Genomic DNA, 11103 nt, shown 5'->3' on the forward strand with positions numbered 1-11103 from the left:
TCGAAGCACGGCGCCGGGAACGCCAGAGAAGGGACACTACCAGCAGGGCACTCAACCGTCTGGCAACTGCGACTTCCCTACTTTGCCGGCGCTCTGTGACGATGCAGGAGGGCCTAACACAGTGCTGCAGCGACCTGTCTCGGGGGATGGTGCAGGTGACAAGTGCACTAGGGGTGCTATTGACTAGTCAGGCGTCGACAACTGCTGCAGGGGATGCTGCGGAGAGCATCGACACCAGCAGCAGCATCACACCCCCCGTCCCCGAAGCACGCAGGAGCAGCAGGCGGCTTGGGGTTGGCTCTAGTGAGGATGCACAGGCCGTGCAATCCACCACTGCAGCGCGTATGCGCAAACATTGATGTGGCCCTGCTTATCCACTTGCCATTGGGTGACGTAACCCTGGACATACTCATTGTATAGATGGCATATTGCCAGATTGGCCTGTTCATGTGTTCATGGCGTGGTGCCACATTAAACTACGTCATGACTTCTCACAACTCGCTGTGTCCCCTCACTTACTCAGAAATAGTTGCATGTGATCTCTGCCCGTCTCTCTCTCCCATCGATTGCAGTTGGCACTCTAGCTGCGCTGCCCTCTGGCTGGCCTGACTCATCCTCGTTGTCCTCAAAATATGTTAGTTCCACATCTGTACCTTTTTTCGTGGCAAGGTTGTGCAGCATTGCACAAGTGGCAATTATTTTGCAGCAGGTGATGGGTTTGTACTGGCGTGCGCCTCCGCTCTTGTGGAGGCAGCGGAACCTGCTCTTCAGTAGTCCAAACGTGCGCTCCACCACATTGCGTGTAGATTTGTGGGCCACGTTGTATCGTCTCTCACTCTGGGTTGCTGGGTGTAGGTAGGGAGTGAGGATGAATGAACGGCATGCATATGCACTGTCGCCTGGATGAGTAAAAGGGAACCATCAGTTACATGCCTCTATACACTCTGATTTGCAGGTTTCAAGGGGCGTCACTGTTACTTACCCAGCAGGTATCCCTCTCCGAATTCTCCGGCTCTCAGTCGTGTGTAGATCCCACTATTCTGGAAGATGTAAGAGTCGTGGGTGCTCCCAGGAAACTTTGCAACAATATCTGTGATGATGTTCCCTGCATCACAGATCACCTGCACATTGATGGAGTGGGTGGACTTCCTGTTCCTGTAGATGTGCTCTGTATCAGCTGGTGGACAGATTGGGATGTGTGTACCATCAATACAGCCGATGACATGGGGGAACTGTGCCATGTGATAAAAGTCTGTTTTTGTTTTCTGCAGTGCAGCCTGTGTGTTTGGGAAGCTTATGTAGTGGTGCATTCTCTGCATCATGGCATCCAGGAACTTCCTGAAGAAACGGGACAGGCAACTCTGGGATACACCACCCACCGCAGCTGTCACCACCTGATAACTGCCGGATGCCAGTAGATGTAGGCTGCAGAGCACCTGCACATGTGGTGGTATGGCGTGCGCCCTTCTTGTTGGCTGGTCCAGGAGTGGGTGCAGGTCCCTTATCAGGTCCATGATGGTTTCGGGGTGTAGCCTGTACCTCTCATGTATCTCTGCATCAGTCAGCTGGAATAGTGTGATGCGCTGTCTGTAGATTTGTTCCTCCCGTCGCCACACCCTCAGTCCTGCTGCCTGTAGACGTAGGCGCCTTGCAATGACGTACATGGCGGCCATGTTGTCCACGCTGTTGCATTTTGGGATTGCTTATGTGCATTGTTGATGGTTACCACCTGCTTTCCATCCGTGTTAATTACCGACTCTTATTTACCGATTTTCCTGGATTTCTTAATTACCGACTGCTCCTACATGTCATTTTAAATTTTTACCACTTCATATTTACCACTTCATATTTACCGATTCGTTAATAATGTATTCGGTAAATATGAATCGGTATTTTAGAATTCGGTAACTATGAATCGGTATTTACCGCCTCATATTTACCGAAAAGTGGTTTTTGGACTCCTACATCTCACTTGTCTGAATACCGGTCGGTAACGGCATATTTACCGAAAATCGGCCGTTACCGACCGGTATTTCGCTACCTACATGAGGCCCCTAATGAGCAACAAGAGTGCTAACATTCAGAATTTATGGCAAATGTGTGACACATCTGAAGGCCTTCTTGATGGAACCAAAGTAAAAAACTAAAGTATTTCCTACTGAGGAGACTGCAGTAAATGAGGAAATTAGGAAACTTCATAACATATAAATCTCCCAATATGGCCACCAGAGACAAAAGAGCCCAAATGTAGCCCAAATATCACAGAGATGTAGCCCAAGTATAGCCCAATGACAGAATGTCCCAGAGTGTTCTTAAGAACAACTAGATCGCTTACTGTCTTACTTATGACAAAAGTATGGCACACCTGAAGCCATCTTGATTGGAATAAACTGGTAACACTTAAAACATTTAATTTAAAAAGGAACACAATGAGGGGGTACGTTTTGCCATAGAAATTATGATTAGTGCTGAAAAAAGAAAAATTAGGGCACATTTTGAGTGACTTCTCAAATCCTCTTCTATTTCATGAAAAAATTCTGATATGCAGACTGAAACATGAACTTTTAATACCAGCTGCAGACTTCCGTGGTGAGCAGTAGCTTTACTACAGTGATCTAATGAGCAACTAGGGTGCTAACATTCAGAATTTATGGCAAATGTGTGACATATCTGAATACCTTCTTGATGGAATCAAAGTAAAAAACTGAAAGCATTTCCTACTGAGGAGACTGCAGTAAATGAGGAAATTAGGAAACTTCAAAACAAATAAATCTCCCAAGATGACCACCAGAGACAAAAGAGCCCAAATGCAGCACAAATATCACCCAGATGTAGCCCACATGTAGCCCAATGACAGAAGTGTGCAAAACACTTATTGTTTGTGTATTTGCAGTTTTATATAGTGCAGACTTGTCAGGTATTGGAGTGCTTTACATGAGCATTGGTTACGTCACACAAGATCAAATTCATTTTGGTTGTAGACATGGGGAGACTAAGTGATTTGACCAGAATCACAGAATGTTGAGCTGAAGCAGAAACTCCAACCTGGTTCCCCAGTTGCAAAGTCTTCAGCTATGGAAGTAACACCACATCCTCTCCCCTAAGTGCAACATTTACGGACGCTGAAAATTGAAGGCAGGTAGGACAGTGCAGAGGCAACAATTTGACCACACTGGGCAGGCAGGAAGGGCAGTGGCAGCACAACAGACTATGGAGGGCAGTGGAAAGGGGGGCAGGGGCAACAAACCAAAAATACAAGACTGGCACGAGAGGCTGTGGCAATATAATAGACCATTGTGGGCAGAAGGAAGAGGCAGTGGTAGTACAACCATACGGTGAACACCCGAAATATCGATTCCAAAATATCGACTGCCCAGAATATCGAAGTTTAAATATAGAGTGGACAGACTATCGAATTATCAAAATATAGATAGGTCAGAATATCGAAATTGGGGTACAAAATATCGATTTCCATAATATAGAATTTAAACATATAGAATTCCATAATATCGAATTTTAAAATATAGATTACCATAATATCGATTTTTTTTTAGTGTTATGTATGGTAGTATATGTGTTAAAATTATGTATTATTTTTGTAATGTATGTTTACATTATTTAAACTAATGAATGTTATGTAATTTAATTTTTGCGTAATTTAATTCCGTAGCGGGTTGTGGGTTCATAGGGGAATAGGGTGGGAAGTAATTTAATTATGCTTAATTAAATATTAATTATATTTATATGTTTTGATAATTAATTGATTGATAATTAATTATTAATTGGTAATTAATTTTTATTAATTGGTAATTAATTAATATTAATTGATTAATTGATAATTATGTTAATTGTATTTTTTATTATTAGGAGCGGGTTGTGGGTTTCTAGGGGAATTGGGTGGGAAGTAATTTAATAGTAATAAAGTAAATAATTATTTTTTTATTTATGTGTATTGATAATTGATAATTAATTATTAACTGGTAATTAATTTGTAATAATGGGTAAATAATTTGTATGAATTGCTAATTAATTTTTATTAATTGCAAAATTATTTTTATTAATTGATTAATTGATAATAATGTTAATTGTATTTTTTATTATTGGGAGTGGGTTGTGGGTTTATAGGGGAATTGGGTGGGAAGTAAATTAATTGTAATAAAGTAAATAATATTTTTTTTATCTGTGTGTATTGATAATTGATGATTAATTAGTAATTGGTAATTAATTTGTATTAATTGGTAATTAATTTTTATTAATTGCTAATTTATTTTTTTCCATGGTAATTAATTATTATAAATTGGTAATTATTTTTAATTAACTTTTGATTGGTATTGATAATTAATGTAATCTTATTTTAAAAATAAATCTTTACTTTCCCTACTGTTGCACTCACTGGAGTGGGAATAGTAATTTTTACCCCTACGCTATCCAACGCTTTCTCTACTGTTGCACTCACTGGAGTGGGAATAGTACATTTTACCCTCCTGCTATCCAACGCTTTCCCTACTGTTACACTCTTTGGAGTGGGAATAGTAATTTTTACCCCTACACTATCCAGCGTTTTCCCTACTGTTGCATTCGCTGGAATGGGAATAGTAATTTGTACCCCTACGCTATCCAACGCTTTCCCTACTGTTGCACTCACTGGAGTGGGAATAGTAAATTTTCCCTTCTTGCTATCCAACGCTTTCCCTACTGTTGCACTCTCTGGAGTGGGAATAGTAATTTTTTTCCTCCCGCTATCCAACGCTTTCCCTACTGTTGCACTCTTTGGAGTGGGAATAGTAATTTTTACCCCTATGCTATCCAACGTTTTCCTTACTGTTGCACTCACTGGAGTGGGAATAGTAATTTTTACCCCTACACTATCCAACACTTTCCCTACTGTTGCACTCACTGGAGTGGGAATAGTAATTTTTACCCTCCTGCTATCCAACGCTTTCCTTACTGTTACACTCTTTGGAGTGGGAATAGTAATTTTTACCCCTACACTATCCAGCGTTTTTCCTACTGTTGCATTCACTGGAGTGGGAATAGTAATTTGTACCCCTACGCTATTCAACGCTTTCCCTACTGTGGCACTCAATTGAGTGGGAATAGTAATTCGTACCCCTACGCTATCCAACGCTTTCCCTACTGTTGCACTCTCTGGAGTGGGAATAGTAAATTTTATCCTCCCGCTATCCAACGCTTTCCCTACTGTTGCACTCTTTGGAGTGGGAATAGTAATTTTTACCCCTACACTATCCTCAGTTTTCCCTACTGTTGCACTCACTGGAGTGGGAATAGTAATTTTTACCCCTACGCTATCCAACACTTTCCCTACTTTTGCACTCACTGGAGTGGGAATAGTAATTTTTACGCTCTCACTATCCAACAAAATCTCTACTTTTTTTACATGACTTTTATTATGTTTACATTTTAAGCTTTTTTATATTATATTATGTATGTTTTATTTAATTGTTTTTAATATTTAATTACTTTTATATTATTTTTAATACATTTAAAAAATTCGATATTTTAGCTAACTATATTTTAACATTCTGTATTTTGGAATCGATATTTTAGTACTTACCTGTTTGTAGATAGGGAGTCGATGTTCTGTCTTTCTATATTGTGGCGTCGATATTTTGTGTAGTCGATATTTTGTCTCTCGATATTAAGTCCCTGAACCCAACCATACATGCCAACAGACCCGTTTCAGCCAGGAAACGTCCAATGTTTTTAAGATCAAATGGGCTTTATTTGATCTGTCTCCTGTCTACAATCTCCTCTTTTTCAATGTAACTCAAAGTGGGAAAATCAATACCCCAGTGTTTTTTCTGAATTTCCCTCTTACCAAGTTCAAAATGTTCGCAAGTATGGTACATTGAATCATGGTAGGCAGGAGGAATTGGGGTAGGGACATGGACTCGGATAACAGAGGACAGGAGGGACATGGAGAGGTGCACCAAACTGACCCTACAGGGCAGGCATCAGGGTTTGCAGCAGCACAATACACCACACAGGAAATGCGGGACGGGAGTGCAGCACAACAATCCATAGAAAGCAATAGGAAGGGGACAGGACCATGCACATGGACAATAGAGAACAGAGGGGAAAGAGGCAATGGTAGCTAGCTGTCCATAATGGACAGACAGGAGAGAAAGCTGCAGCATGACAGACCATACAGGGCAGGAGGGACGGATCAGGGGCATTACAATGGAACAGACAAGCCAGGAGGGAGAGAATAGGGGTCTGCACATGGAAACAGAGGGCTGGGGGCAAGGGGGCAGGGCAGGAGCAGCAAGATGACCATGGAGGTCAGGCAGGATGGGCACTAGAAACAAGACACACCATGGAGAGCAACAGTGAGACTATGATGGCATACACACAGACCATGGAGGGAAGGTGGGAGTGGGTCAGGGGCAGCTAGCTGACCACACAGGGAAGGTGGGAGGGGCCATGGCAGTACAGAAGACCATGCATGGCAAGCGGGAGGGTTAGTGGCACAATGGCTATGATGGGCAAGAAGGAGGGTGCAGGGGCATGCACAAAGGACCATGGAGGATAGAAGGGAGGGTCAGGACCTGGTCACAGACAAGAGAGTTCAGGGGAAGGGGCCTCACAACAGACCGCGCGGGGCAGGCAGGAGGAGCAGTTGCAGCATAACAGACCAGGGAGGTCAGAAGGGTGTGGCAGTAAAATGGACCATGGAGGACAGGAGGAAGGGGATAGGGGCATGGCATGTGGACAGGCAGGGTGGAGGTGGCAGGGACAGGTTACAGTCATCTGACAATGCTAGGCAGGTGGGAGGGGAGTGGCAGCTCAACAGAACAGTAGATAGAAGTGTCAGGTCCATGGAACATGGTGGACAAAAAAGATGGAGCAGGGGCATGCACAAAGACATAGGAGAGCAGGGGGTAGGAGAATAGGTGCAGCAAGCTAAGCACAGAGGCTAAGCAGGAGGTCAATGATGGGACATAGAATTGGGCAATGGAGGGCAGGAGGAGTGGACTGGTACATCATGCTAAATGGAGGGCAGTGGCAGCACCTCAGACCATGCATGGCTGGAGGGAGGAGGCTAGTTCATGGATTCAGACAACAGAGGATAGGGAGGAGGTGGATGGGGCAGCAAGCTAACTGTTCAGAGAAGGTGGGTATTAGGAACTTTATTGTTTTTAAAATGTGTGTCTGTGCGAACTACTTAAAATATGAACAAGTATGCAGCATAATCTCACTTTTATTCAGGAAGAAGAGGACGTTCGTGACTGTTACTCCAGGCTCACTTGGCAGAAATAACCCCTGACCCTCCACCCCCCATCGCAAAATGTAATGCCTGTGAAAAGGGTAGGTAGACGCAGTGTTATATAGAACATAGTCTTGAGAGCACGATTGAAAACGAAAACTAGATATAGTATATGGTATAAACTATGCACCAAAAAGTGTGATATAAGATGAACCTGGGCGTGAAATATAATATGCAATACATTGTGCTGGGGAGTGTAACGTTGCATATGCACTGTGACAAAGATATGGATCCCAAATTGTAATATGTATGGCATAGCACTGTGCGTTATGACATAGGCATAGAGGAAGGCACGTTAGATGGGGCAATATAACCCGTGCGAAGGCAAGTGTGGCATGACATATTCAAGGGGTGGTGTTGCAGTGCACATGGGCTAGAGAGTATCATAGCATACGCGCTAGCTGGTGGAATACAACACAGAGGTGTGTGGCACTCGGCGGGCACTGGTGGGTGTAACACAGCATTGGGCTCAGCCAGGAGCACGCTGTGACTCTCAAGTGAGGTTCATCTCCTTTCCAGAGAGTAAAATAAAAAGTATTACACATCCGGTGGTGGATGTGTGTTTTATTAACCGTGAGGGGGGTTTCTTGCATAGTTTGGTCGAATTTTTGTCGAATCCCCTTTGAATGGCTTGGTGTGCGTATGTATTAAATGTGCCCGTCAATAACTACCCATGTTTGTATAAATAAACAACAAGGGTGTCCACTTGTAGAGTACCCATGGGCAGGGGCGCCGGGATTAGGCACGGTAGGGCGTCAGACACGTCAGAGCTTCACTAGCGGTGTAATTACATTCCAAGTGCATTCATTGTATGTATAGTCGGCTTTTAATGAATATCACGCAAATCGTCATGGTGATAGATACATACGGTTTGTCCAGCATGTCCTAGGTGTTTCTATAAATATATATTTTTTCAAAATAATAAAAAACAAAGGCCGGCCCCGGGGGATGGGGTCCCTGGGCCCATAAGTGGCCTGAGGAGAGGGGCAATGCAGGAGAGGAGGTCTGCCACTCTATCACAAGGATGATGTCATCAGTGATGTCATCAGTGATATCATTTGAGATGTCATCAGTGACGTCATGAGTGATGTCACTGACCATGCCATGAGTGATGTAATATGTGACGTCATCAGCAGTGCATTGCGGGCGCGCAAGTTATAGTTAGCTGAACTAACTATAACGGGGGAATTTCAATGGTTTTGTACGAGTGAAAAGTCCAGCTAACTATAACGCCCCTGAAACCTATGTTTTTTTCTGTGAATACATATATATATATATATATATATATATATATATATATATATATATATATATATATATATATATATATATATATATATATATATATTCCAAACACGAAAAGGTTGCCCTTGTAGAGACGCGAACACTGATGGTAAGTAACTCCATTGCTTTATTCATGGGTGCAGGCACATCGTACTCTCCCTCAAGAACTGCCATATGCATTTCGGGCTCCATGCCCTTGTTCACTGGCATTTTCCACAACATTCACGGCAGCCATGTGGACTATAAACCATACGCCCGCCCATTTAGGACTTCGTATTTAACATTGATTTCTGGGTATGGAAGTCCGTTCATACTTTACAGTGATTGCTGCTAGTGTGCCTGAAAAATTAATGTCTGTACTCCCCAAGTGGGTTACGAGGAGAATTGTCCAAAGTACCTGCTGCTTTCACACCAGAAATGCCGGATTTACCATTACCTTGCAGGCACCCAAGAGTCCGAGTGCCGAGGTCCGCTTTGTTAAAGCAGCGGGGCGTCTACTCTCCGCGACGAGGCGCGCCGCTATTAAGATTCCAAACACTGGCGTTTTCCACAACATTCACGGCAGCCATGTGGACTATAAACCATACGCCCCGCCCATTTAGGACTTCGTATTTAACATTGATTTCTGGGTATGGAAGTCCGTTCATACTTCACAGTGATTGCTGCTAGTGTGCCTGAAAAATTAAAGTCTGTACTCCCCAAGTGGGCGGGGCGTATGGCTTATAGTCCACATGGCTGCCGTGAATGTTGTGGAAAACGCCAGTGAACAAGGGCATGGAGCCCGAAATGCATATGGCAGTTCTTGGGGGAGAGTACGATGTGCCTGCAACCATGAATAAAGCAATGGAATTACTTACCGTCAGTGTTGTCGTCTCTACAAGGGCAACCTTTTCGTGTTTGGAATATATATATATATATATATATATATATATATATATATATATATATATATATATTCACTGAAAAAACCATAGGTTTCACACACGTTATAGTTAGGAATTAGCATTTAAAAAACCTTGCAAATTCACTGAAAAAACCATAGGTTTCACACAAGTTATAGTTAGCCGCAATCCTCTGCTGATGCTAATACTGTATTTAGACACTTATTTGCCCATGTCTTCTTCCATTAAATTTTAGCTATACATATATTACAAATATTTTTTTTTCATAAAGACACATATGTCATCAGCAGAGGATTGCGGTCGCGTGAGTTATAGTTGCCTGCACTAACTATAACGGGGGAATTTCATTGTTTTTTTACGAGTGAAATGTACAGCTAACTATAACTTGTGTGAAACCTATGGTTTTTTCAGTGAATTTGCAAGGTTTTTTAAATGCTAATTCCTAACTATAACGTGTGTGAAACCTATGGTTTTTTCAGTGAATTTGTACGTTTTTTTAAATGCTAAGTTACTTTACGCCATTCGTGGCGTGCGCGCCCAGTTAACGCAGTTCGTTCCGTGCGCGCACGGTGCGCTTCGCGCACCGCGCGCCCACTTTACGCAGTTAGTGCCGTGCACGCACGGTGGTCACGCGGTGCGCTGCGCGCACCGCGTGCCCATGTTACGCGGGATGGGCCATGTACGCACGATGCGCTTCGCGCACCGTGCGCACATGGGGGACATATTATGTGCTTCGTTGTGAAAGGTATTCATTTTTAGTTTCCTTGATGAAAAATATGCCATGCACAAATGGTGGCTTTCGGGCACCATTTGCACACGGGGTGGGAAAAGTGTGGATATTTTTTTTTTTTAATAATTTTAACCGTACGCGTACGGTAAGCGTAATCGGCGATTTTTTGAAAAAAATTAAAATTGTTTTTTTGGCCTTGGGGGTTTGTGGGGGACACCTATATCGATGCTGGGTGGTTAAGAACTAAATATACTACCCCTTTAGATGTTTTTTGACTTTGTTTATGCTACCCCCCTCAGAGTGCGAGAGAGAAAATGGCGGCCGCCGCTTCCTGGTTTCGACCGATTCGAATGTTTACTTAGATCGAACAGCCAATCAGAATCGCGCTCGCGCACGTCACCGTACGCGTACGGTAAGCGCACCGTAAGCGCACCGTAAGCTGGCTCAGATATATATATTGATTTAAAGGCTATTTTCTCAGAATCTACTGAACAGATTTACACCAAACCTACAAAAGGCACTTCCTTGACCTGTAGACTACCTCTCTGCCAAATTCCAAGGAACTCTGTTCAGCCGTTCGGGCTGTAGCTGTGTCTAAAGGTCCTATGGAAAAATGCATGGGAAAAACGCGTTTTGGGACCCCCCTTTTATCTCAGCCCCCGCTTGACGAATCCCCCCGAGACTTTCAGGGTAGGAGCAGAGCGCAGCGCCCCACCTATTTTGATTTCGTGAGGATTCGTCGACCGGCGCCAAAGTTATTCAAAATAGAATGTTGCGGTTTTCCTATGGAAACAGGGTCCTAACTATAACTACCTATTGGCGACCGCCAGTAGGTAATATATATATATATATATGTATATTCACTGAAAAAAACATAGGTTTCAGGCCTGATATAGTTA

This window comes from Triturus cristatus, chromosome 7 (genome assembly GCF_964204655.1).
Source record: "Triturus cristatus chromosome 7, aTriCri1.1, whole genome shotgun sequence".
Lineage (NCBI taxonomy): Eukaryota > Metazoa > Chordata > Amphibia > Caudata > Salamandridae > Triturus > Triturus cristatus.